The 23,973-nt window shown below is 40.2% G+C and overlaps 1 non-coding gene and 1 pseudogene across 1 annotated transcript; one reads left to right on the top strand and one right to left on the bottom strand.

Annotated features, from left to right (window-relative positions):
- Positions 1–1,083: 1,083 nt before the first annotated feature.
- LOC105607875 (large ribosomal subunit protein eL36-like) lies at positions 1,084–5,688 on the bottom strand (annotated as a pseudogene).
- A 9,447-nt stretch (positions 5,689–15,135) lies between these two features.
- Positions 15,136–15,208, top strand: TRNAC-ACA (transfer RNA cysteine (anticodon ACA)). The gene has a single exon. It is a non-coding gene; the product is annotated as a tRNA-Cys (tRNA).
- The last annotated feature ends 8,765 nt before the right edge of the window (positions 15,209–23,973 follow it).

Raw genomic sequence — 23,973 nt, forward strand, 5'->3', positions numbered from 1 at the left:
AGCTGTGAAAAGAAGAGAAGCAAAGGAGAAAAGGAAAGATATAAGCATCTGAATGCAGACTTGCAAAGAATATCAAGGAGAAATAAGAAAGCCTTCCTCAGCAATCAATGCAAAGAAATAGAGGAAGATAATAGAATGGGAAAGACTAGAGATCTCTTCAAGAAAATTAGAGATGCCAAGGGAATATTTCATGCAAAGATGGGCTCAAAAAAGGACAGAAATAGTATGGACATAACAGAAGCAGAAGATATTAAGAAGAGGTGGCAAGAATACACAGAAGAACTGTACAAAAAAGATCTTCATAACCCCCAGATAATCACGATGGTGTGGTCACTCACCTAGAGCCAGACGTCCTGAAATATGAAGTCAAGTGGGCCTTAGGAAGCATCACTATGAGCAAAGCTAGTGGAGGTGATGGAATTCCAGTTGAGCTATTTCAAATCCTAAAAACTGATGCTGTGAAAGTGCTGCGCTCAATATGGCAGCAAATTTGGAAAACTCAGCAGTGGCCACAGGACTGGAAAAGGTCTGTTTTCATTCCAATCCCAAAGAAAAGCAATGCCAAAGAATGTTCAAACTACCACACAATTGCACTCATCTCACACACTAGTAAAGTAATGCTCAAAATTCTCCAAGCCAGGCTTCAGCAATATGTGAACCGTGAACTTCCAGGTGTTCAAGCTGGTTTTAGAAAAGGCAGAGGAACCAGAGATCAAATTGCCAGCAACTGCTGGGTCATCGAAAAAGCAAGAGAGTTCCAGAAAAACATCTATTTCTGCTTTATTGACTATGCCAAAGCCTTTGACTATATGGATCACCATAAACTGTGGAAAATTCTGAAAGAGATGGGAATACCAGACCACCTGACCTGCCTCTTGAGAAACCTGTATGCAGGTCAGGAATACTGTTAGAACTGGACATGGAACAACAGACTGGTTCCAAATAGGAAAAGGGGTACGTCAAGGCTGTGTATTGTCGCCCTGCTTATTTAACTTATATGCAGAGTACATCATGAGAAACACTGGGCTGGAAGAAACACAAGCTGGAATCAAGATAGCTGGGAGAAATATCAATAGCCTCAGATATGCAAGTGACACCACCCTTATGGCAGAAAGTGAAGAAGAACTAAAGAGCCTCTTGATGAAAGTGAAAGAGGAGAGTGAAAAAGTTGACTTAAAGCTCAACATTCAGAAAACTAAGATCATGGCATCTGGTCCCACCACTTCATGGCAAATAGATGGGGAAACAGTGGCAGACTTTATTTTGGGGGCTCCAAAATCACTGCAGATGGTGATTGCAGCCATGAAATTAAAAGACGCTTACTCTTTGGAAGAAAAGTTATGACCAACCTAGATAGCATATTAAAAAGCAGAGACATTTCTTTGCCAACAAAGGTCCGTCTAGACAAGGCTATGGTTTTTCCAGTAGTCATGTATGGATGTGAGAGTTGGACTGTGAAGAAAGCTGAGCGCTGAAGAATTGATGCTTTTGAACTGTGGTGTTGGAGGAGACTCTTGTGAGTCCCTTGGGCTGCAAGGAGGTCCAACCAGTCCATCCTAAAGGAGGTCAGGCCTGGGTGTTCGTTGGAAGGACTGATGTTGAAGCTGAAACCCCAATACTTTGGCCCACCTGATGCAAAGAGCTGACTCATTTGAAAAGACCCTGATGCTGGGAAAGATTGAGGGCAGGAGGAGAAGGGGACGACAGAGGATGAGATGGCTGGATGGTATCACTGACTCGATGGACATGCGTTTGGGTGAACTCCGGGAGTTGGTGACGGACAGGGAGGCCTGGCATACTGCAGTTCATGGGGTTGCAAAGAGTCAGACACGACTGAGTGTCTGAACTGAACTGTCTGTTTAAAGGAATATTATCACATCTATTAGTCAACCTGTCATAGTGTGATCAAATCACTCATACTGGTAATGGACTAGGACTTTATCAGGCTGTTAAAACAAGTTGTATGGACAGTTTTGTGCTTGCTTATAATAACACGTTTCTTTTTTTTTTCCTGGAAAGATGTATTGTGCACAGAGGGGAAGGGCTCGATCCTTCTTGGCTGCCCCTTTCCTCATGGCTACCAGAATGTTGCTCAGCTCCTCTCTCTTCCTCTTGGCGCGGATGTGTGTCCCCACCCTTTATTTGATGAACTTGAGTGCCCACTTGTCCCTGGAGACCTTGAGCAGCTCCTTGTCCTGTTGCTCATAAGGGCTGAAGCTGCACACCTCCCAGATCATGTCCCACATGCACTTGGTGTGTTCGGTGAGGTGCCCACCAGCAACGGCTGTGCCTCGGCTTGCTCATGCTCTCGGTCACAGAGGCCCTTGTTGAGGCCCACAGCCATTTGGTAGTGCAGAGCCATGGCTGCTGTTCTTCAGTGGCTGATGCAGCAGAAGTTGTAATAATGCTTAACAAATATATGTGCTAGGCAGAATTTGATCTAAGACTTACTTTCATTGTATCCTTTTAAACAAGGTTATGGGGAAATAGCTAACTCTCATCCATGCTAAACTTAGTTTTTCTCGCCAGTAGAATCACTAAGAGCTGTACATGAAATCATTGTCTTGAATCAGCTGGAAATAATTGGATGTATATTTTTAACAGCATGAACATCTTTCCATTTCCTATAAAACACCTTAAAACACATGTTCTTCTTCCACCTTTTGAAAGGTCCACAGTGATTATCCAGATTCTTTGTCTTCCTGAAGCTTTCCCAGTCCTCTAGCAGATCCTATCTCCTCTCAGTTCTGATACTATTAAATCTGCATATCACTGCATTTCAAAATTTGTCTTTGTGGTTCACTTCATACCACTTGATTGACTAAGTTTCTTTAAAAAAAATTGTTTTTTTAATTTTTTAACCTTTTTTGCCCTTTCCCCTATTTATGTCACCTCCCCCACTCTACCACCACTGGAACCATCAATTCAGTCTCTATGAGGTCATTTTTTTTGGTTTTTAGTTGTTATTTTGTTAGATTCATGATTTAAGAGAGACCATGCAGTATTTGTCTGGCATATCTCACTTGGGATAATGCCCTCAAGGTCCATCATGTTATCACAAATGGCAAGATTTCAATCTTCTTTTATAACTGGATAATATTCCATTATATATATATATATATTTTTTTTTCATCTTTTCTTCATCCATACAACTGTTGCTGGACACTTAGGCGACTTCTGTATTTTAGATATTGGAAATAATGCTGCAGTGCATTTGGGGATACATGTATCTGTTTGAGCTAGTGTTTTTATTTTCTTCAGATAAATACCCAAAAGTGGAATTGCTATATCATATAGTAGTTCTATTGTTAGTTTTTTGAGAAACCTCAATACTGTTTTTAATAATGGCTGCACGAATTGACATTCCCACCAACAGTGTACGTGTTCCCTGTAATCCACATCCTTGCTAATAACACTTGCTATTTTTTTGGATTTTTGACAACAGCCTTTTTGACATGTTTGAGATAATAACTCTGTGGTTTTGACTTGAATTTCCCAGATCATTAGTGATGTTGACATTCTTTTTTAAACAAGTTATTTTTAATTTAAATTTATTTTAATTGGAGGCTAATTACTTTACAATGTTGTATTGGTTTTGCCATACATCAACATGAATCTACCACGGGTGTACATATGTTCCCCATCCTGAACCCCCCTCCCTCCTCCTTCCCTGTACCATCCCTCTGGGTCATCCCAGTGCACCAGCCCCAAGCATCCTGTATCCTGCATCGAACCTGGACTGGCGATTCGTTTCTTATATGATATTATACATGTTTCAATGCCATTCTCCCAAATCATCCCACCCTCTCCATCTCCCACAGAGTCCAAAAGACTGTTCTATACATCTGTGTCTCTTTTGCTGTCTCGCATACAGGGTTATCATTACCATCTTTCTAAATTCCATATATACACATTTGTATACTGTATTGGTGTTTTTCTTTCTGGCTTACTTCACTCTGTATAATCGGCTCCAGTTTCATCCACCTCATTAGAACTGATTCAAATGTATTCTATTTAATGGCTGAGTAATACTCTATTGTGTATACGTACCACAGCTTTCTTATCCATTCGTCTGCTGATGCACATCTAGGTTGCTTCCGTGTCCTGGCTATTATAAACAGTGCTACGATGAACATTGGGGTACATGTGTCTCTTTCAATTCTGATTTCCTCAGTGTATATGTCCAGCAGTGGGATTGCTGGGTCATAAGGCAGTTCTATTTCCAGTTTTTAAAGGAATCTCCACACTGTTCTCCATAGTGGCTGTACTAGTTTGCATTCCCACTAACAGTGTAAGAGGGTTCCCTTTTCTCCACACCCTCTCCAGCATTTATTGCTTGTAGACTTTTGGATTGCAGCCATTCTGACTGGCGTGAAATGGTACCTCATTGTGGTTTTGATTTGCATTTCTCTGATTATGAGTGATGTTGAGCATCTTTTCATGTGTTTGTTAGCCATCTGTATGTCTTCTTTGGAGAAATGTCTATTTAGTTCTTTGGCCCATTTTTTGATTGGGTTGTTTATTTTTCTGGAATTGAGCTGCAGGAGTTGCTTGTATATTTTTGAGATTAGTTGTTTAAACAATTTTTTAAACTGAAATGTTGATTTATGATGATGTGCTAGTTTGAGGTGTATAGCAAAGTAATACATATATGTGTGTGTATTTCTCTTTTTATCCCCATTCTCTTCAATTGTAAGTTATTACAGATATTGAGTATAATTCTCTTTGCTATACAGTAGGTCCCTTTAGGTTATCTATTTTATATATAGTAGTGTGTATATTTTAATCCAAACTTAATTTATCCCTCCCCTTGCTTTTGGTAACCATAGTTTGTTTTCTAGGTCTGTGAGTCTATTTCTGTTTTGTAAATAAGTTCATTTTGTGTGATATTTTATAGCCCACATATAAGTGATATTATATGATATTTGTTTTTCTGACTTTCCACTTAGTATAATAATCTCTAGGTCCATGCATGTTGCTGCAAATGGCATTATTTCATTTTTTTATGACTAATACTCTATCGTGTATATATACCATATATTCCTTATCCACTAATCTGTTCATGGACACCTGTTTCCATGTCTTGGCTATTATAAATAGTGCTGCAATGAATAATGGGGCACATGTATCTTTTTGAATTATGATTTTCTCCAGATATATGCCCAGGAGTGGGAAAGCAGGTTATATGGTAACTGTCTTTTCTAAATTAATTAATTAAAAAAAAACATACACACACTGCATGGCATGCAGGATCCCAGTTCCCCAAAAAAGAATCAAACCTGTGCCCGCTGCAGTGGACTGCCAGGGAAGTCCCAGTAGCTGTATTTTTAGTTTTTAAGGGAACTTCCATTTTGTTTTTCGTAGTGGCTGTATCAATTTACATTCCTACTGATAGTGTAGGAGGGTTCCCTTTTCTCCACACCCTCTCCAGCATTTATTGTAGATGTTTTGATGATGGCCATACTGACCCATGTGAGGTGATAGTTCACTGCAGTTTTGATTTGTACTTCTCTAATAACTAGGGAATTATTCTAGTTCTATGCTCTAGAACTAGAAATATGAGCAAATATGAGCATATTTTCATGTACTTTTTGGCCATCTGTACATCTTTGGAGAAATGTCTATTACATCGTTTGCCTGTTTAATGATTTGGTCATTTGGTTTTTGTATATTGTATGAGCTGTGTGTATTGCATATTTGGGAGATTAATCTCTTATTGGTCACATCATTTGCAAATATTTTCTCCCAAGCTCTAGGTTCTCTTTTCATTTTTAAAAAAATGATTTCTTTTGCTATGTTGTTGTTCCTCAGTCACTAAGTCATGTCCACCTCTTTGTGACCCCTTGGACTGCAGCACACCAGGCTTCCCTGTCCTTCACTATCTCCCAGAGGTTGCTCAAACTCATGTCCATTGAGTTGCTGATGCTATCCAAGCATCTCATCTTCTGCCATCCCCTTCTCCTGTCATCAATGTTTTCCAAGATCAAAGTCTTTCCCAATGATTGGCTCTTTGCATCAGGTGGCCAAAGTATTGGAGCTTCAATTTCAGGATCAGTCCTTCCATTGAATATTCAGGGTTGATTTCTTTTAGGTTTAACTGGTTTGATGTCCCTGCACTCCAAGGGACTCTCAAGAGTCTTCTCCAACACCACAGTTTGAAAGCATCAGTTCTTTGGCACTCAGCCTTCTTGATGGTTGAACTCTAACATTCGTACAAGACTACTGGAAAAACCATAGCTTTGATTATTCAGACCTTTGTCAGCAAAAGCTTTTAGGCTGAATTAGGTCCCACTTTTTTATTTTTGTTTTTACCTTCATTACTCTGAGAGATGGATCCAAAAAGATATTTCTGTGATTTATTTCAAGGAGTAATCTGCCTATGTTTTCGTCTAGGAGCTTTATAGTAGCTGGTTTTACATTTAGGTCTTTAAACCATTTTGACTTTATTTTTTTATGTGTGCTACAGTGTTTTAATTTCATTTTTTTTCTACATGTAACGGTCCAGTTTTCCCAGCATCACTTATTGAAGAGACTGTCTTTCCTCCATTGTATATTCCTGCCTCTCTTGTCTTAGATTAAGTGGCCATAGGTGTGTGGGTTTATTTCTGGGCTTTCTCTTCCATTCTATTGATCTACATTTCTGTGTTTGCACCAGTACCAAACTGTTTTGATGACTAAAGCTTTGTAATATGGTCTGAAGCCAGGGAACCTGATTCCTCCAGCTCCATTTTTCTTTTTCAAGATTGCTTTGGCTATTCAGGGGCTTTTGAGTTTCCATATAGATTAAGGGGAAAAAAATTGTTCTAGTTCTGCCAAAAATGCCATTGATAATTTGCTAGGAATTTCATTAAATCTGTGGATTTCCTTTGATAGTATACTAATTTCTAATACTGATTATTTCAATCCAGTAACATAGCATATCTTTCCATTGGTTTGTGTCATCCTCAGTATTCTCATCAACAACTTACAGGTTTTGGAGTACAGGTCTTTTGCCTCATTCAGTTCAGTTCAGTTGCTCAGTCGTGTCTGACTCTTTGCGATCCCATGAATCGCAGCACGCCAGGCCTCCTTGTACATCACCAACTCCCAGAGTTCACTCAGACTTATGTCCATCGAGTCAGTGACGCCATCTAGCCATCTCATCTTCGGTCATCCTCTTCTCCTCCTGCCCCCAATCCCTCCAAGCATCAGAGTCTTTTCCAATGAGTCAACTCTTCACATGAGGTGGCCAAAGTACTGGAGTTTCAGCTTTAGCATCATTCCTTCCAAAGAAATCCCAGGGCTGATCTCCTTCAGAATGGACTGGTTGGATCTCCTTGCAAGCCCAAGGGACTCTCAACAGTCTTCTCCAACACCACAGTTCAAAAGCATCAATTCTTCAGCACTCAACCTTCTTCACAGTCCAACACTCACATCCATACATGACTACTGGAAAAACCATAGCCTTGACTAGACGGACCTTAGTCGGCAAAGTAATGTCTCTGCTTTTGAATATGCTATCTAAGTTGGTCATAACTTTTCTTCCAAGGAGTAAGCGTCTTTTAATTTCATGGCTGCAGTCACCATCTGCAGTGATTTTGGAGCCCCCCAAAATAAAGTCTGACACTGTTTCTACTGTTTCCCCATCTATTTCCCATGAAGTGATGGGACCGGATGCCATGATCTTCATTTTCTGAATGTTGAGCTTTAAGCCAACTTTTTCGCTCTCCTCTTTCGCTTTCATCAAGAGGCTTTTTAGCTCCTCTTCACTTTCTGCCATAAGAGTGGTGTCATCTGCATATCTGAGGCTATTGATATTTCTCCCGGCAATCTTGATTCCAGCTTGTGTATCTTCCAGTCCATTAGGTAGGTTTATTCCTAGGTATTTTATTCTTCTGATGTAGCAGTAAATGTGATTGTTTTCTTAATTAATATTTCTGATCTTTTGTTAATATATAGGATGCAAGAGATTTTTGTAGTATTGATTCTGTATCCTGCAGCTTTACTGAGTTCACTGATGAGTTCTGGTAGTTTTCTGCGAGAATATTTAGGATTTTCTGTGCATAGTATCATGTCATCTGCAAATAATAGTAGTTTTGCTTCTTTTTCAATTTGTATTCCTTTTATTGCTTTTCCTTCTCTGATTGGTAGGAATTCCAAAATTATGTTTAATGTGGCAAGAGTAGGGCAACCTTGTCTTGTTCCTGATCTCAGAGGAAATACTTTTATCTTTTCACTGTTGAGAATGATGTTTCTATGGATTTGTCATGTATCTTCTGGTCAGTTCACTAGCTCAGTGGTGTCCGACTCTTTGTGACCCTATGAACCACAGCACACCAGGCCTCCCTGTCCATCATCAACTCCTGGAGTTCACCCAAACTCATGTCCATTGAGTCAGTGATGCCATCCAACCATCTCATCCTCTGTCATCCCCTTCTTCTCCTGCCCTCAATCTTTCCCAGCATCAGGGTCTTTTCAAATGAGTCAGCTCTTTGTGTCAGGTGGCCAAAGTATCGGAGTTTCAGCTTCAGCATCAGTCCTTCCAGTGAACAACCAGGACTGATCTCCTTTAGGATGGACTGATTGGATCTCCTTGCAAGCCCAAGAGACTCTCAAGAGTCTTCTCCAACACCATAGTTTAAAAGCATCAATTCTTCAGCACTCAGTTTTCTTCACAGTCCAACTCTCACATCCATACATGACCACTGGAAAAACCATAGCCTTGACTAGGTAGACCTTTGTTGACAAAGTAATGTCTCTGCTTTTTAATATGCTGTCTGGGTTGGTCATAACTTTTCTTCCAAGGAGTAAGCGTCTTTTAATTTCATGGCTGCAATCACCATCTGCAGTGATTTTGGAGCCCCCAAAATAAAGTCTGCCACCGTTTCCACTGTTTCCCCATCTATTTGCCATGAAGTGGTGGGACCGGATGCCATGATCTTAGTTTTCTGAATGTTGAGCTTTAAGCCAACTTTTTCGCTCTCGTCTTTCACTTTCATCAAGAGGCTCTTTAGTTCTTCACTTTCTGCCATAAGGGTGGTGTCATCTGCATATCTGAGTTTATTGATCTTTCTCCCAGCAATCTAGGTTCCAGTTTGTGTTTCTTCCAGTCCAGTGTTTCTCATGATGTACTCTGCATATAGGTTAAATAAGCAGGGTGACAATATACAGCCTTGACGTACTCCTTTTCCTATTTGGAACCAGTCTGTTGATTGGTTCAACAGTTGATTCCTGACCTGCATACAGGTTTCTCAAGAGGCAGGTCAGGTGGTCTGGTATTCCCATCTTTTCAGAATTTTCCACAGTTTATGGTGATCCACACTGTCACAAAGACTTTGGCACAGTCAATGAAGCAGAAATAGATGTTTTTCTGGAACTCTCTTGCTTTTTCGATGACCCAGCAGATGTTGGCAATTTGATCTCTGGTTTCTCTGCCTTTTCTAAAACCAACTTGAACACCAGGAAGTTCACAGTTCACATATTGCTGAAGCCTGGCTTGGAGAATTTACTTTGAGCATTACTTTACTAGCATGTAAGATGAATGCAATTGTGTGGTAGTTTGAACATTCTTTGGCATTGCCTTTCTTTGGGATTGGAATGGAAACAGACCTTTTCCAGCCCCGTGGCCACTGCTGAGTGTTCCAAATTTGCTGCCATATTGAGTGCAACACTTTCACAGCATCATCTTTTAGGATTTGAAATAGCTAAGCTGGAATTCCATCACTTCCACTAGCTTTGTTCGTAGTGATGTTTCCTAAGGCCCACTTGACTTCACATTCCAGGATGTCTGGCTCTAGGTCAGTATGAGTGATCACATCATCGTGATTATCTGGGGGTTATGAAGATCTTTTTTGTATGGTTCTTCTGTGTATTCTTGCCATCTCTTCTTCATATCTTCTGCTTCTGTTAGGTCCATACCATTTCTGTCCTTTATCGAGCCCATCTTTGCATGAAATATTCCCTTGGCATCTCCAATTTTCTTGAAGAGATCTCTAGTTTTTCCCATTCTATTGTTTTCCTCCATTTCTTTGCACTGATGACCTTTATTATATTGAGGTAGGTTCCCTGTATTCCTACTTTGTAAAGTTTTTTTTTTTTTTTTTAATTATAAATGGATGCAAGGAGATCCAACTAGTCCATCCTAAAGGAGATCAGTTCTGGTGTTCACTGGAAGGACTGATTTTGAAGCTGAAACTCCAATATTTTGGCCACCTGATGCAAAGAGCTGATTCATCTGAAAAGATCCTGATTCTGGGAAAGATTGAGGGCAGGAGAAGGGGATGACAGAGGATGAGATGGTTGGATGGCATCACTGACTCAATGGACATGAGTGTGAGTAAACTCCAGGAGTTGGTGATGGACAGGGAGGCCTGGCATGCTGCAGTCCATGGGGTCGCAAAGAGTCAGACATGACTGAGCAACTGAACTTAAATTGATGTTGAATTTTATCAGAAATTTTTTCTGCATTTCTTGAGATGATCCTATAGTTTTTATTCTTTAGTTACTATGGTGATTGATTTTTTGACACTGAAGAATCCTTGCATTCCTGGGATAAATCCCACTTGATCATGGTTTAGCCACTAAGTAGGGCCTAACTTTTTACAATCCCATGACTACAGCTTACCAGGCTCCTCTGTCGTCCACTATCTCACAGAGTTTGCTCAAACTCATGTCCATTGAGTCAGTGATGCTATCTAACCATTGTATCCTCTGCTGCCCCCTTCTCCTTTTGCCTGCAATCTTCCAGCACCAGGGTCTTTTCCAGTGAGTTGACTTTTCACATCAGGTGGCCAAAGTATTATTGCTTCAGCTTCAGTATCAGTGCTTCCAATGAAATGAATATTCAGGATTGAGTGCCTTTAGGATTGATTGGTTTGGTATCCTTGAAGTCCAAGGGACTCTCAAGAGGATTCTTCAGCACCACAATTGGAAAGCATCAATTCTTGTACGCTCAGCCTTCTTGATGGTCTGACTCTCACATCCATACATGACTACCGGAAAAATTATAGCTTTGACTATACAGACCTTTGTCAGCGAAGTGATATCTCTGCTTTTAAATATGCTGTCTAGTTTTGTCACAACTTTCCTTCCAAGGAGCCAGCATTTTTTAATTTAATGGCTGTAGTCACTGTCCACAGTGATTCTGGAGCCCAAGAAAATCTGTCACTGCTTCCATGTTTTCCCCTTCTCTTTGCCATGAAGTGATGGAGCAGATACCATGATCTTAGTCTTTTGAATGTTGAGTTTTAAGCCAGCTTTTTCACTCTTTTTCACTTTCATCAAGAGGCTCTTTAATTCCTCTTCACTTTCTGCCGTTAGTATGGTATCATCTGCATAACTGAGGTTGATTTATCTCTCAGCCGTCTTGATTCCCGCCTGTGATTCATCCAGTTCAGCATTTTGCATGTTGTACTCTACGTTTAAGTTACATAAGCAGAGTGACAATATACAGCCTTATCTTACTCCTTTCCCAATTTTGAATCAGTCCATTGTTTCATGTAAGGTTCTAGCTGTTGCTTCTTGTCCTGCATACAGGTTTCTCAGAGGACAGGTAAGGTGGTCTGGTATTCCCATCTCTTTCAGAATTTTTCACAGTTTGTTGTAACCACACAGTCAAAGGCTTTCACATAGTCAATGAAGCAGAAGTAGATGTTTTTCTGGAATTCCCTTGCTTTTTCTATGATCCACTGGATGTTGGCAGTTTGATCTCTGGTTCCTCTACCTTTTTTAAACCCAGATTATACATCTGGAAGTTCTCAGTTCACATACCACTGAAGCCTAGCTGGAAGGATTTTGACCCTAACCTAGCCTGTGAAATGACTGCAATTGTGTGGTAGTTTGAATATTCTTTGGCATTGCCCTTCTTTAGGATTAGAATGAAAACTGACCTTTTCCAGTTCTGTGGCCACTGCTGAGTTTTCTAAATTTGCTGACAAACTGAGCACAGCACTTTAACAGCATCATCTTTTAGGATTTTAAATTGCTCAACTGGAATTTCATCACCTTCATTAGCCTTATTTGTAGTAAAGCTTCCTTAGGCCCACTTGACTTCAGAATCCAGGATATCTGGCTCTAGGTGAGTGACCACACCATCATGGTTATCTGGATTTTTAAGACCTTCCTTGTATAGTTCTGTGTATTCTTGCTATGTCTTAATCTTTTCTGCTTCTTTTATGTCCTTGTCATTTTTTGTCCTTTATCATGCCCTTCCTTGCATGAAATGTTTCTGTGATATTTCCAATCTTTGAAGAGATCTCTAGTCTTTCCCATTCTATTGTTTTCCTGAATCTCTTTGCATTGTTTATTTAAGGAGACCTTTTTATCTCTCCTTGCTATTCTCTGAAACTCTTCATTCAGTTAGTTATATCTTTCCCTTTCTCTCTTGCCTTTCGCTTCTCTTCTTTCCTCTGCTATGTTTAAAGCCTCTTCAGACAACCACTTTGCCTTCTTGCATTTCTTTTTCTTTGAAATGGTTTTGGTCACTGACTTCTGTACGATGTTCCAAACCTCTGTCCATAGTTCTTCAGGCAATCTGTCAGATCTATTCCCTTGAATCTGTTCACCACCTTCACTGTATAATCATAAGGGATTTGATTTAGGTCATACCTGAATGGCCTAGTGGTTTTCCCTGCTTGCTTTGATTTAAGCCTGAGTTTTACAATAAAGAGCTCATGATCTGAGCTACAGTCAGCTCCAGGTCTTGTTTTTGCTAACTATATAGAGCTTCTCCATCTTTGGCTGCAAAAATAATATTCAATCTGATTTCGGTATTGATGTCCATGTGTTGAGTTGTTGCTTATGTTGTTGGGAAAGAGTGTTTGCTATGACCAGTGTGTTCTTTTGGCAAAACTCTTCTTAGTTTTTGCCCTGCTTCATTTTATACTCCAAGGCCAAATTTTCCTGTTATTCTGTGTATCTCTTGACATCCTACTTTTGCTTTCAAATCCCCTATGATGAAAAGGACATTTTTGGGGGGTTGTTAGTTCTAGAAGGTGTTCTAGAGAGTGCTGTAGGTCTTCATAGAACTGGTCAACTTCAGCTTCTTCAGGATCAGTGGTTAGGGCACATGGATTTGGGTTGGATTACCATGATATTGAATGGTTTGCTTTGGAAATGAACTGAGATCATTCTGTCATTTTTGGATTGCACCCAATTACTGCATTTTGGACTCTTGTTGACTGTGAGGGCTACTCCATTCCTTCTAAGGGATTCTTGCCTACAGTAGTAGATATAATAGTCATCTGAATTAAATTTGTCCATTCCTCTCCACTTTAGTTCACTGATTTCAAAGTGATGATATTTTCAATGCCATCTCTTGCTTGACCACATCCAATTTCTCTTGATTGATGGACCTAACATTCCGGGTCCTAATATTGTTCTTTAAAGCACTGGACTTTACTTTCACCAACAGACTCATCCACAGTGGAGCCTTGTTTCCACTTTGGCCCAGTTCCTTCATTTTTTCTGGCACTATTAGTAATTGTCCTCCACACTTCTCCAATAGCATATTGGACACCTTCCAACCTCGAGGGCTCATCTTCTGGTGTCATGTCTTTTTGCCTTTTCATATTGTCCATGGGGTTCGTCAGTCAAGAATACTGGAGTAGTTTGCCATTCCCTCCTCCAGTGGACCACATTTTGTCAGAACTCTTCACTCTGACTCATCTGTCTTTGGGTGGTCCTGCACTACATGACTCATAGCTTCATTGAGGTATGCAAGCCCCTTCACCATGTGAAGGCTGTGTCCTTCTAATGTATTGTTGAATATGGTTTGCTCGTCCTTTGTTGAGAATTTTTGTGTCTATATTCAGAAGTGGTATTGGCCTGTAATTTTCTTTTTCTTTTTGTTGTATCTTTGTCCAGTTTTGGTGGCCTCATAGAATAAGTTTGGGAGTATTCCTTCCTCTGTAATTCTGGGCAATAATTTCAGAGGATAGATGTTACATCTTCTCTATGTTTGATGTACTTCACCTGTGACGACATCTGCTCTTGAACATTGTTGGGAGTTTTCAAATCACAGTTTCAATTTAAGTACTTGTGATTGGTCTGTTCATATTTTCTATTTATTACTGGTTCAGTCTTGGGAGACTGTACCTTTCTAAGAATTTTTCCATTTCTGCTAGGTTGTCTTTTTATTGGCGTATAGTTGCTTTTATTGTTGTTCAGTTGCTATGTCATGTCTGACTCTTCGTGACCCCGTGAACTGCAGCACCCTAGTGTTCCCTGTCTTTCACTATCTCCCTGAGTTTGTTGAAACTCATGTCCATTGAGTCAGTCATGCCATCCAACCATCTCATCCTCTGTCACCCTTCTCTTCTTGCCCTCAAACCTCCCCAGCATCAGTCTTTTACAGTGAGTTGGCTGTTTCTATAAGGTAGCCAAGGATTTGGACCTTCAGCTTTAGCATCAATCTTTCCAGTGAATAGTCAGGGTTGATTTCCTTTAGGAGTGACTGGTTTGATCTTGCAGTCCAGAGGACTCTCAAGAGTCTTCTCCAGCACCACAATTGGAAAACACCGATTCTTCAGTGCTCAGGTTTCTTTATGGTCCACCTCTCACATTCGTATGTGACTACCTGAAAAACCAGTTTTGACTATACAAACCTTTGTTGGCTAAGTGTATCTCGACTTTTTAATACTCTCTCTAGGTGTGTCACAACTTTTCTTCCAAGGAGCAAAAGTCTGCAGTGATTTTGGAGCCCAAGAAAATAAAATCTGTCACTGTTTCCACTTTTCCCCCATCTATTTGTCATGAAATGATGGGACTGAATGCCATGATGTTTGTTTTTTGAATGTTGAGTGTTTTTTTTTTTTTTGAAACAAAGATGAATATTTTTAATGATAAAAGATAAAATTCACAAAGAAGATAGACATCATAAACCATTAGACACCTAACAACAAAGAAACAAAGATACAGAAAGCAAAAATTGGAAGAAATAGAAAAGAAAAAAATACATAATCATATTGAGACATATTAACATTTCTCTGAGAATATATTTCTCTGAGTACAGAAAAAATAAGAACAGGAGCATCTTGAATGATGCCATTAATAATTTAAATATTATATTTAATTATATTTAATTAATTTAATCATATCTCACAGAAACATATTTAAAATTTTTATCTCATATGTTGTTATTAGATGTCCATAGGGTCTTCCCTGGTAGCTCAGATGGTAAAGCGTCTGCCTACAATGCAGGAGACCCAGGTTCGATCCCTGGGTCAGGAAGATCCCCTGGAGAAGGGAATGGCAACCCACTCCAGTATTCCTGAATGGAAAATCCCATGGACTGAGGAGCCTGGTAGGCTACAGTCCATGGGGTCGCAAAGAGTCGGACACAACTGAGCGACTTCACTTCACTTCATAGGATATTTAGAAAAACTGGCATAAAGATAAGTAATACTAAATTTCAAAAAGTAGAATTCTTTGTGTGTGATTCAGTTATATCTATATACATATAATACTTTTGAAATTATTTTCCATAACAGATTATTACAAGATATTGACTATAGTTCCCTGTTTTAGACAGTAAACCTTTGTTGTTTGTTGCATATCTATTTTTCTTAAATTAGAGATCTAGCATTCTATTCATACTAAGTCAAAAAGTAAAATCAAAATGTCATAAATTTTTTAGTTAGGCAAAAATTCATATTCTATACATATTATACATATTATCTATATATATGTATAGAAAAGCCCCTCTAGTACTCTTAATAAAGGCTTGAGAAAGGATGTAAAAAGAGATGGAGAGATTGGAAAACATAAATGAAATGGGAGCATTGAATATGAAATAGAAAAAGTGAAAGTAGATAAAAGTAAAAGATCCTCATATAGTCCAGTTGTTTTTAAACATGGCTGCTGATTAGAAACATATCTGGCATTCTGGCAAAAAGGAAGCAAGCAATACCTGGGCATTTGTATAATTCAGAAAATTCCAAGATAATTCTGCTATCTGGATTTTAAAACTTGATTACAGGCTTTTCTATTAAATGGTAGTTTTGGTGACATAGAATTCTATTATTTTTCTGTTGACCAATCATGATACAATGGTATTGAGTAATACATAATCACAATAGTACAAGATGTTTATCAGTTTTCACAATTTATAGCCAGACAAAAAATTAAAGATAATTAACCATTGCAAGCCATAATGGGAGCATGAGTAACCTAACAATATAAAATAATTACATACAATCTGGGGGGTCAAGCAGAGTGATGTGGTAAGTGAAAGTCATACATGCACACATTCTCATCTGCTCAGCCAGTCTGTCTTTTGGTTGGTGCATTTAATCCATTTACATTTAAGGTAATTATCAATATGTGTGATCCTATTACCATCTTCTTAATTGTTTGGGGTTTATTTTCTGTAGGTAGGTCTTTTCTTTCTCTTGTTTCTTGCCTAGAGATGTTCCTTTAGCATTTGTTGTAAAGTTGGTTTGGTGGTGCTGTATTCTCTTAATTTTTGCTTGTCTGGAAAGCTTTATTTCTCCATTAAATCTAAAGGAGAATTTTTCTGGGTAGAGTATTCTTAGTTGTAGGTTCTTCCCTTTCATTACTTTAAATATACCATGCCATTCCCTTGTGGTCTGTCAAGTTTCTGTTGAGAAATCAGCTGATAGCCTGATGGGACTTCCCTTGTATGTTGTCATTTTTCCCTTGTTGCTTTTAATATTTTATCTCTTTAATTTTTGTCAGTTTGATTACTATGTGTCTTGGTGTGTTCTTCCTTGAGTTTATCCTGCCTGGGACTCTATGCCTGCCGGACTTGGTTGATTACTTCCTTTTCCATGTTAGGGAAGTTTTCAGCTAGTATGTCCTCAAATATTTTCTCAGGTCCCCTTTCTCTCTCCTCATGCTGGGACCTCTGTAATATGAAAGCTTGTGCATTTATTGTTGTCCCAGGGGTCTTTTAGGCTGTTTTCATTTCTTTTCATTCCTTTTCCTATGTTCTGTTCTGTGGCAGTGATTTCTACCATTCTGTCCTCCAGGTCATTTATCCATTGTTCTGCCTCAGTTATTCTGGTATTGATTCCTTCTAGTGATTCATCTCTGTTTGTTCTTTAGTTCTTCTAGGTCTTTGGTAAACATTTCTTGCATCTTCTCAATCTTTGTCTCCATTCTTTTTCTGAGATCCTGAATCATCTTCACTATCATTCTGAATTCTTTTTCTGAAAGGTTGCCTATCTCTAATTTAATTGTTTCTCTGGGGTTCTATCTTGTCCCTTCAACTGGAACATAACTTTCTGCTTTTTCATGCTGATTAACTTTCTGTAATTTTGTCACTGTGGGGTTGTGGTTGTTCTTGATTCTTCTGTCTGACATCTGATGGAGGAGGCTAAGAGGCTTGTGTGGGTTTCCCTGGTGGCTCAGCTGGTAAAGAATCCACCTGTAATGCACAAGACCCCGGGTTCAATTCCGGGGTCAGGAAGATCCCCTGGAGAAGGGATAGGCTACCCACTCCAGTATTCTTGGGCTTCCCTGGTGGCTGAGACAGTAAAGAATCCACCTGCAAGGTGGGAGACTTGGGTTTGATCCCTGGGTTGGGAAAATCCTCTTGAGAAGGGAAAGGTTACCAACTCCAGTATTCTGGCCTGGAGAATTCCATGGCTTACATAGTCCATGGGGTAGCAAAGAGTTGGACATGACTGAGTGACTTAAAATATAATGTAAGCTTCCTGATGGAAGGGAGTGGTGATGAGAAGCACTGAGTCTTGCTCTGGTGGTCAGGGCCTTGCTCAGTAAAGCTTTAATCCAGTTGAGGAGGGTTGTGCTTTCTCCCTGGTAGTTTTTTGGCCTGAGGCGACCCAGCCCTCTGGTCTTCGAGGGCAATGGTTGGATTACTGGAGACCTCCAAGAGGGTTTACACCAAAGGGGACCTTCCCAGACTGCTGTTGTCAGTCCCTCCTCCATCCCTGTGGTGAGCCCCTAGTGACCCAAGCCTCTACAGAGACCCTCCAACACTAGTAAACTAGTAGTTTTGGTTCAGTCTCTTGTAGAGTCACTGCTCCTTTCCTCTGAGCCTTGGTGTACACAAGGTTTTGTTTGTGTCCTCTAAGACTGGAGTCTCTGTTTCTCCCAGTTCTGTGGAAGCCTTGTAATCAAATCTGCTGGCCTTCAAGGTCAGATTCACTGTCACTTTGTTGCGTCCCCAGGCTGGGAAGCCTGATATGGGGTTCTGAACCTTCACAACAGTGGGAGAACTTCTTTGCTATTATTGTTCTCCACTTTGGTATTATTTGTTCTCCATTTGGTGGGTATTGGATTTGATTTTATTGTGATTGTGCCCCTCCTGCTGTCTTGCTGTGGCTTCTACTTTGTCTTTGGACACGAGGTATCTGTTTTTCATCAGTTCCAGCACCATTCTGTTGATGATTATTCAACAGCTAGTTGTGATTTTGGTGCTCTTGCAGGAGGAAAGGAGCCCATGTCCTTTTACCCTGCCATCTTTGAAGGTTGAGTTTTAAGCCAGCTTTTTCGCTCTCCTCTTTCTCCTTCATCAAGAGGCTCTTTTAATTCCTCTTTGTTTTCTGCCAATAGAGTGATATCATCTGCATATCTGAGATTATTAATATTTCTCCCAGCAATCTTGATTCCAGTTTGTGTTTCATCTAGCCTGGCATTTTGCATGTCTTCTGCATATAAATTAAATAAACAGGGTGACACTATACAGCCTTGATGTACTCTTTCCCCAGTTTTGAACCAGTCTCTTATTCCATGTCTGGTTCTAACTGTTGCTTCTTGACCTACATACAGGTTTCTCAGTGGGCAGGTAAGGTAATCTAGTATTCCCATCTCTTTCAGAATTTTCCACAGTTTGTTGTGATGCACAGTCAGAGGTTTTAGCATAGTCAATGAAGCAGAGTAGATGTTTTTTCTGGAATTCCCTTTTTCTATGATCCAGCAGATGTTGGCAATTTGATCTCTGGTTTCTCTGCCTTTTCTAAATGCTATTTGTACATCTGGAAATTCTTGATTCATGTACTGCTAAATCCTAGCTTTTGAAGGATTTTAAGCAAAACCTTGCTAGCATGTGAAACAAGTGCAATTGTGTGGTAGTTTGAACATTCTTTGGCATTGCTCTTCTTTGGGATTAGAATGGAAACTGACCTTTTCCGGTCCAGTGGCCACTGCTGAGTTTTCCAAATTCGCTTACATGAGTGCAACACTTTCACAGTATCATTTTTTAGGATTAGAAATAGCTCAGCTGGAATTCCGTCACCTCCACTAGCTCTGTTTGTACTAATGCTTCCTAAGGCCCACTCAACTTCACATTCCAGGATGTCTGGCTCTTGGTGAGTGACCACACCATCATTGTTGTCCTGGTCATTAAGATCTTTTTTGTGTAATTCTTCTGTTCTTGCCACCTCTTCTTAATGTCTTCTGTGTCTGTTAGTTCTTTACCATTTGTGTCCTTTATTGTGCTCATCTTTGCATGAAATGTTCCCTTGGTATCTCTAATTTTCTCAAAGAGATCCCTCTGGTCTTTCCCATTGTATTGTTTTCCTCTATTTCTTTGGATTGTTCACTTATGGCTTTCTTATCTCTCCTTGCTATTCAGTTGGGTAGATCTTTTTCTTTCTCCTTTGCCTTTTGCTTCTCTTCTTTTTCTCAGGTATTTGTAAGGCCTCCTCAGACAACCATTCTCCTTCTTGCATTTCTTTTTCTTGGGGACAGTTTCCATCACCACTTCCTGTAGAAAGATATGAACCTCCATCCATAGTTCTTCAGGCACTGTCTACCAGATATAGTCCCTTGAACCTTATTCGTCACCTCCACTATATAATCATATGGGATTTGATTTAGGTCATATCTGAATGGCCTAGTGGTTTTTCCCTACTATCTTCAATTTAAGCCTGAAGTTTGCAGTAAGGAGCTGATCATCTGAGCCAGTTAGCTCCAGGTCTTGTTTTTGCTGATTATATAGAGCTTCTCCATCATAATCCATCTGATTTCTGTATTGACCATCTGGTGATGTCCACATGAAGAGTTATCTCGTGTTGTTGGAAAAGAGTGTTTGCTATCACCAGTGCATTCTCTTGGCAAAACTGTGTTAGTCTTTTCCCTCTTTCATTTTGCACTCCACGGCCAAACTTGCCTGTTACTCCAGGTATCTCTTGACTTCCTACTTTTGCATTCCAGTCCCCTATGTTGAAAAAGACATCTTTTTTTTGGTGTTAATTTTAGGAGGTCTTTTACGTCTTCAGAGAATCATTCGACTCCAGCTTCTTCAGCATTAGTTGTTGGGGCATAGATTTGGATAATCATAGTGTTGAATGGTTTGCCTTAGAAACAAACCAAGATCATTCTGTCATTTTTGAGACTGCACCCAAGTACTACATTTTGGACTCTGGTTGACTGTGAGGGCTACTCCATTCCTTCTAAGGTATTCTTGCCCACAGTAGTAGATATAATGGTCATCTAAATTAAATTTGCTCATTCCCATCCATTTTAGTTCACTGATTCCTAAAACACTGTCTTGCTATCTCTTGCTTGACCACATCCAATTTCCCTTGATTGATGAACCTAACATTCCAGGTTCCTATGCAATACTGTTTTTTACAGCATCAGAGTTTACTTTCACCACCAGATACCCACAACTGGGCATTGTTTCTGCTTTGGCACAATCTCTTCATTCTTTCTAGAGCTGTTTCTCTGCTCTTCCCCAGTAGCATATTGGACACCTACCAACCTAGGGAGCTCATCTTTCAGTGTTGTATCTTTTTGCCTTTCCATATTGTTCGTAGAGTTCTCAAGGCAAGAATACTGGTTTGCCATTCTCTTCTCCAGTGGACCATATCTTGTCAAGCCCTGACTAGCAGGGATATCTGCTTCAGCTTCTACATAGCTGGATGACATGCCCGGTGCCCTAGTTGTCCCACTGCTGGTCCTCATTAAGTGTGTAAACCTTTACCAGCCATTCATTGGATGTTGGTCATTGTGCTGTCCTGGTGCTGAGGCAGAAGCCCTGCAGGGGTCGTTGGGAAGGGGGTCTGGGTAAGGCTGGAGTTGATGGTGGATGATGCCCAGGAGCAGAGGGTGCCCCAGCTTTTCCACTGCCGTTGCCCACCCTGAGGTCAATCTGCTTGCCCAGGAGTGGAGGGCAGCCTGCGGTTATCCAGGTCATTAAGAACTTCTTTGTACAGTTAGTTCCAGAAAAACATCTATTTCTGCTTTATTGACTATGCCAAAGCCTTTGACTGTGTGGATCACAATAAACTGTGGAAAATTCTGAAAGAGATGGGAATACCAGACCACCTGACCTGCCTCGTAAGAAACCTGTATGCAGCTCAGGAAGCAAGAGTTAGAACTGGACATGGAACAACAGACTGGTTCCAAATAGGAAAAGGAGTACGTCAAGGCTGTATATTGTCACCCTGCTTATTTAACTTATATGCAGAATACATCATGAGAAACGCTGGACTGGAAGAAACACAAGCTGGAATCAAGATTGCCGGGAGAAATAACAATAACCTCAGATATGCAAATGACACCACCCTTATGGCAGAAAGTGAAGAGGAACTAAAATGCCTCTTGATGAAAGTTAAAGAGGAAAGCAAAAAAGTTGGCTTAAATCTCAACATTCAGAAAACTAAGATCATGGCATCCGGTCCCATCACTTCATGGGAAATAGATGGGGAAACAGTAGAAACAGTGGCAGACTTTATTTTGGGGTGCTCCAAAATCACTGCAGATGGTGACTACAGCCATGAAATTAAAAGACGCTTACTCCTTGGAAGAATAGTTCTGACCAACCTAGATAGTATATTCAAAAGCAGAGACATTACTTTGCCAACTAAGGTCCATCTAGTCAAGGCTATGGTTTCCCCTGTGGTCATGTATGGATGTGAGAGTTGGACTGTGAAGGCTGAGCGCCGAAGAATTGATGCTTTTGAACTGTGGTGTTGGAGAAGACTCCTGAGAGTCCCTTAGACTGCAAAGAGATCCAACCAGTCCATTCTGAAGATCAACCCTGGGATTTCTCTGGAAGGAATGATGCTAAAGCTGAAGCTCCAGTACTTTGGCCACCTCATGTGAAGAGCTGACTCATTGGAAAAGACTCTGATGCTGGGAGGGATTGGGGGCAGGAGAAGGGGACGACAGAGGATGAGATGGCTGGATGGCATCACGGACTCGATGGACGTGAGTCTGAGTGAACTCTGGGAGATGGTGATGGACAGGGAGGCCTGGCGTGCTGTGATTCATGGGCTCGCAAAGAGTCGGACACGACTGAGCGACTGAACTCTGTGTATTCTTGCCACTGCCTGTTAATCTCTTCTGCTTCTGTTAGGTCCTTGCTGTCTTTTTCTTTATTGTGCTCATCTTTTCATGAAATGTTCCCTGGGTATCTCTAGTGTTTTTGAAGAGATCTCTAGTTTTGCCCATTCTATTGTTTTCCTCTATTTCTTTGCATTGATCACTGAGGAAGGCTTTCTTACCTCTCCTTGCTATTCTTTGGAACTCTACATTCAGATGGATATATCTTTCCCTTTCTCCTTTGCCTTTCACTTCTCTTCTTTTCTTGGGTATTTGTAAGGACTCCTCAATCACTTTGCCTTGTATTTCTTTTCTTTGGGATAATTTTGTTCAGCACTTCCTGAATATTATGAACCTCTATCTATAGTTCTTTAGGCACTCTATCAGATCTAATCCCTTGAATCTGCCACTTCCACTGTATAATCATAAGGGATTTGACTTAGGTCATACCCAAATGGCCTAGTGGTTTTCCCTACTTTCTTTAATTTGAGCCTGAAATTTTCAATAAGGAGCTGATGATCTGAGCCACCCACAGCCAGCTCCAGGTCTTGTTTTTTGCTGACTGTATAGAGCTACTCCATCTTTGGGTGCAAAGAATAGAAACAGCCTGATTTCGGTATTGACCGTCTGGTGATGTCCATGTGTAGAGTCGTCTCTTGCGTTGTTGGAAGAGGGTGTTATCTATGACCGGTGCGTTCTCTTAGCAAAACTGTTAGCCTTTGCCCTGCTTTACTTTGTACTCCATGGCCAAACTTGCCTGTTAATCCAGGTATCTCTTGACTTATCACTTTTGCACTCCTGTCCCCTATGATGAAAAGGACCTCTTTTTTGGGGGGGGCAATTCTATTTAGATAGTTGCTTTTAGTAGTCTCTTAATGTCTTTTGTATTTCTGCGATGTTGGTAATAACCTATTTTAATTTCAGAATTCTACTGATTTGGACCCTTTTCTGTTTATTCTTGATAAGTCTGGCTAAAACTGTATCTTCTTTGGAAAAATGTCTATTCAGATCCTTCATCCACTTTTAAATAGGCAGACTTATTTTTTCATATTAAGCTATATGAGTTCTTTATATACTTTGAATGTTAATCCTTTATCAGATATATTATTTGCAGATATTTTCTCCCATTCATTAGGTTGCCTTTTCATTTTGTTACTGGTTTCCTTTCCTGTGCAGAAGCTTTTTAGTTTGTTGTCCAATCTGTTTACTTTTCCAATGTCATTTCTTAAAGAGATTGCCCCTTCCCTGCTGTATATTCTTAACTCTTTTGTCATAAATTAACTGATCACATACGTGTAGGTTTATTTCTGGGCTCTCATTTCTGTTCCACTGACCTGTGTAATTGTTTCTATGCCGATAAAGTTATATATACACACACACACAATAATTCTGTAATGTTAAGTGGACCCTTACAACATTGGTTTGATCTGCATGGATTTACTTATACCTGAAATTTTCACTGAATACATACTGCAGTACTACACAATCATTGAATCCTTGGGTATGGTACTGCAAATATGGAGGGCTGGCTGTTACATTATACACACAGATGACTGTGAGGAAGGTTGGTCCCCTTCAGTTCAGCTCAGTTCAGTTGCTTAGTCGTATCCGACTCTTTGCGAGCCCATGAATCACAGCACGCCAGGCCTCCCTGTCCATCACCAACTCCCAGAGTTCACTCAGACTCACGTCCATCGAGTCAGTGATGCCATCCAGCCATCTCACCCTCGGTCGTCCCCT

Source organism: Ovis aries, chromosome 2 (assembly GCF_016772045.2).
Source record: "Ovis aries strain OAR_USU_Benz2616 breed Rambouillet chromosome 2, ARS-UI_Ramb_v3.0, whole genome shotgun sequence".
Lineage (NCBI taxonomy): Eukaryota > Metazoa > Chordata > Mammalia > Artiodactyla > Bovidae > Ovis > Ovis aries.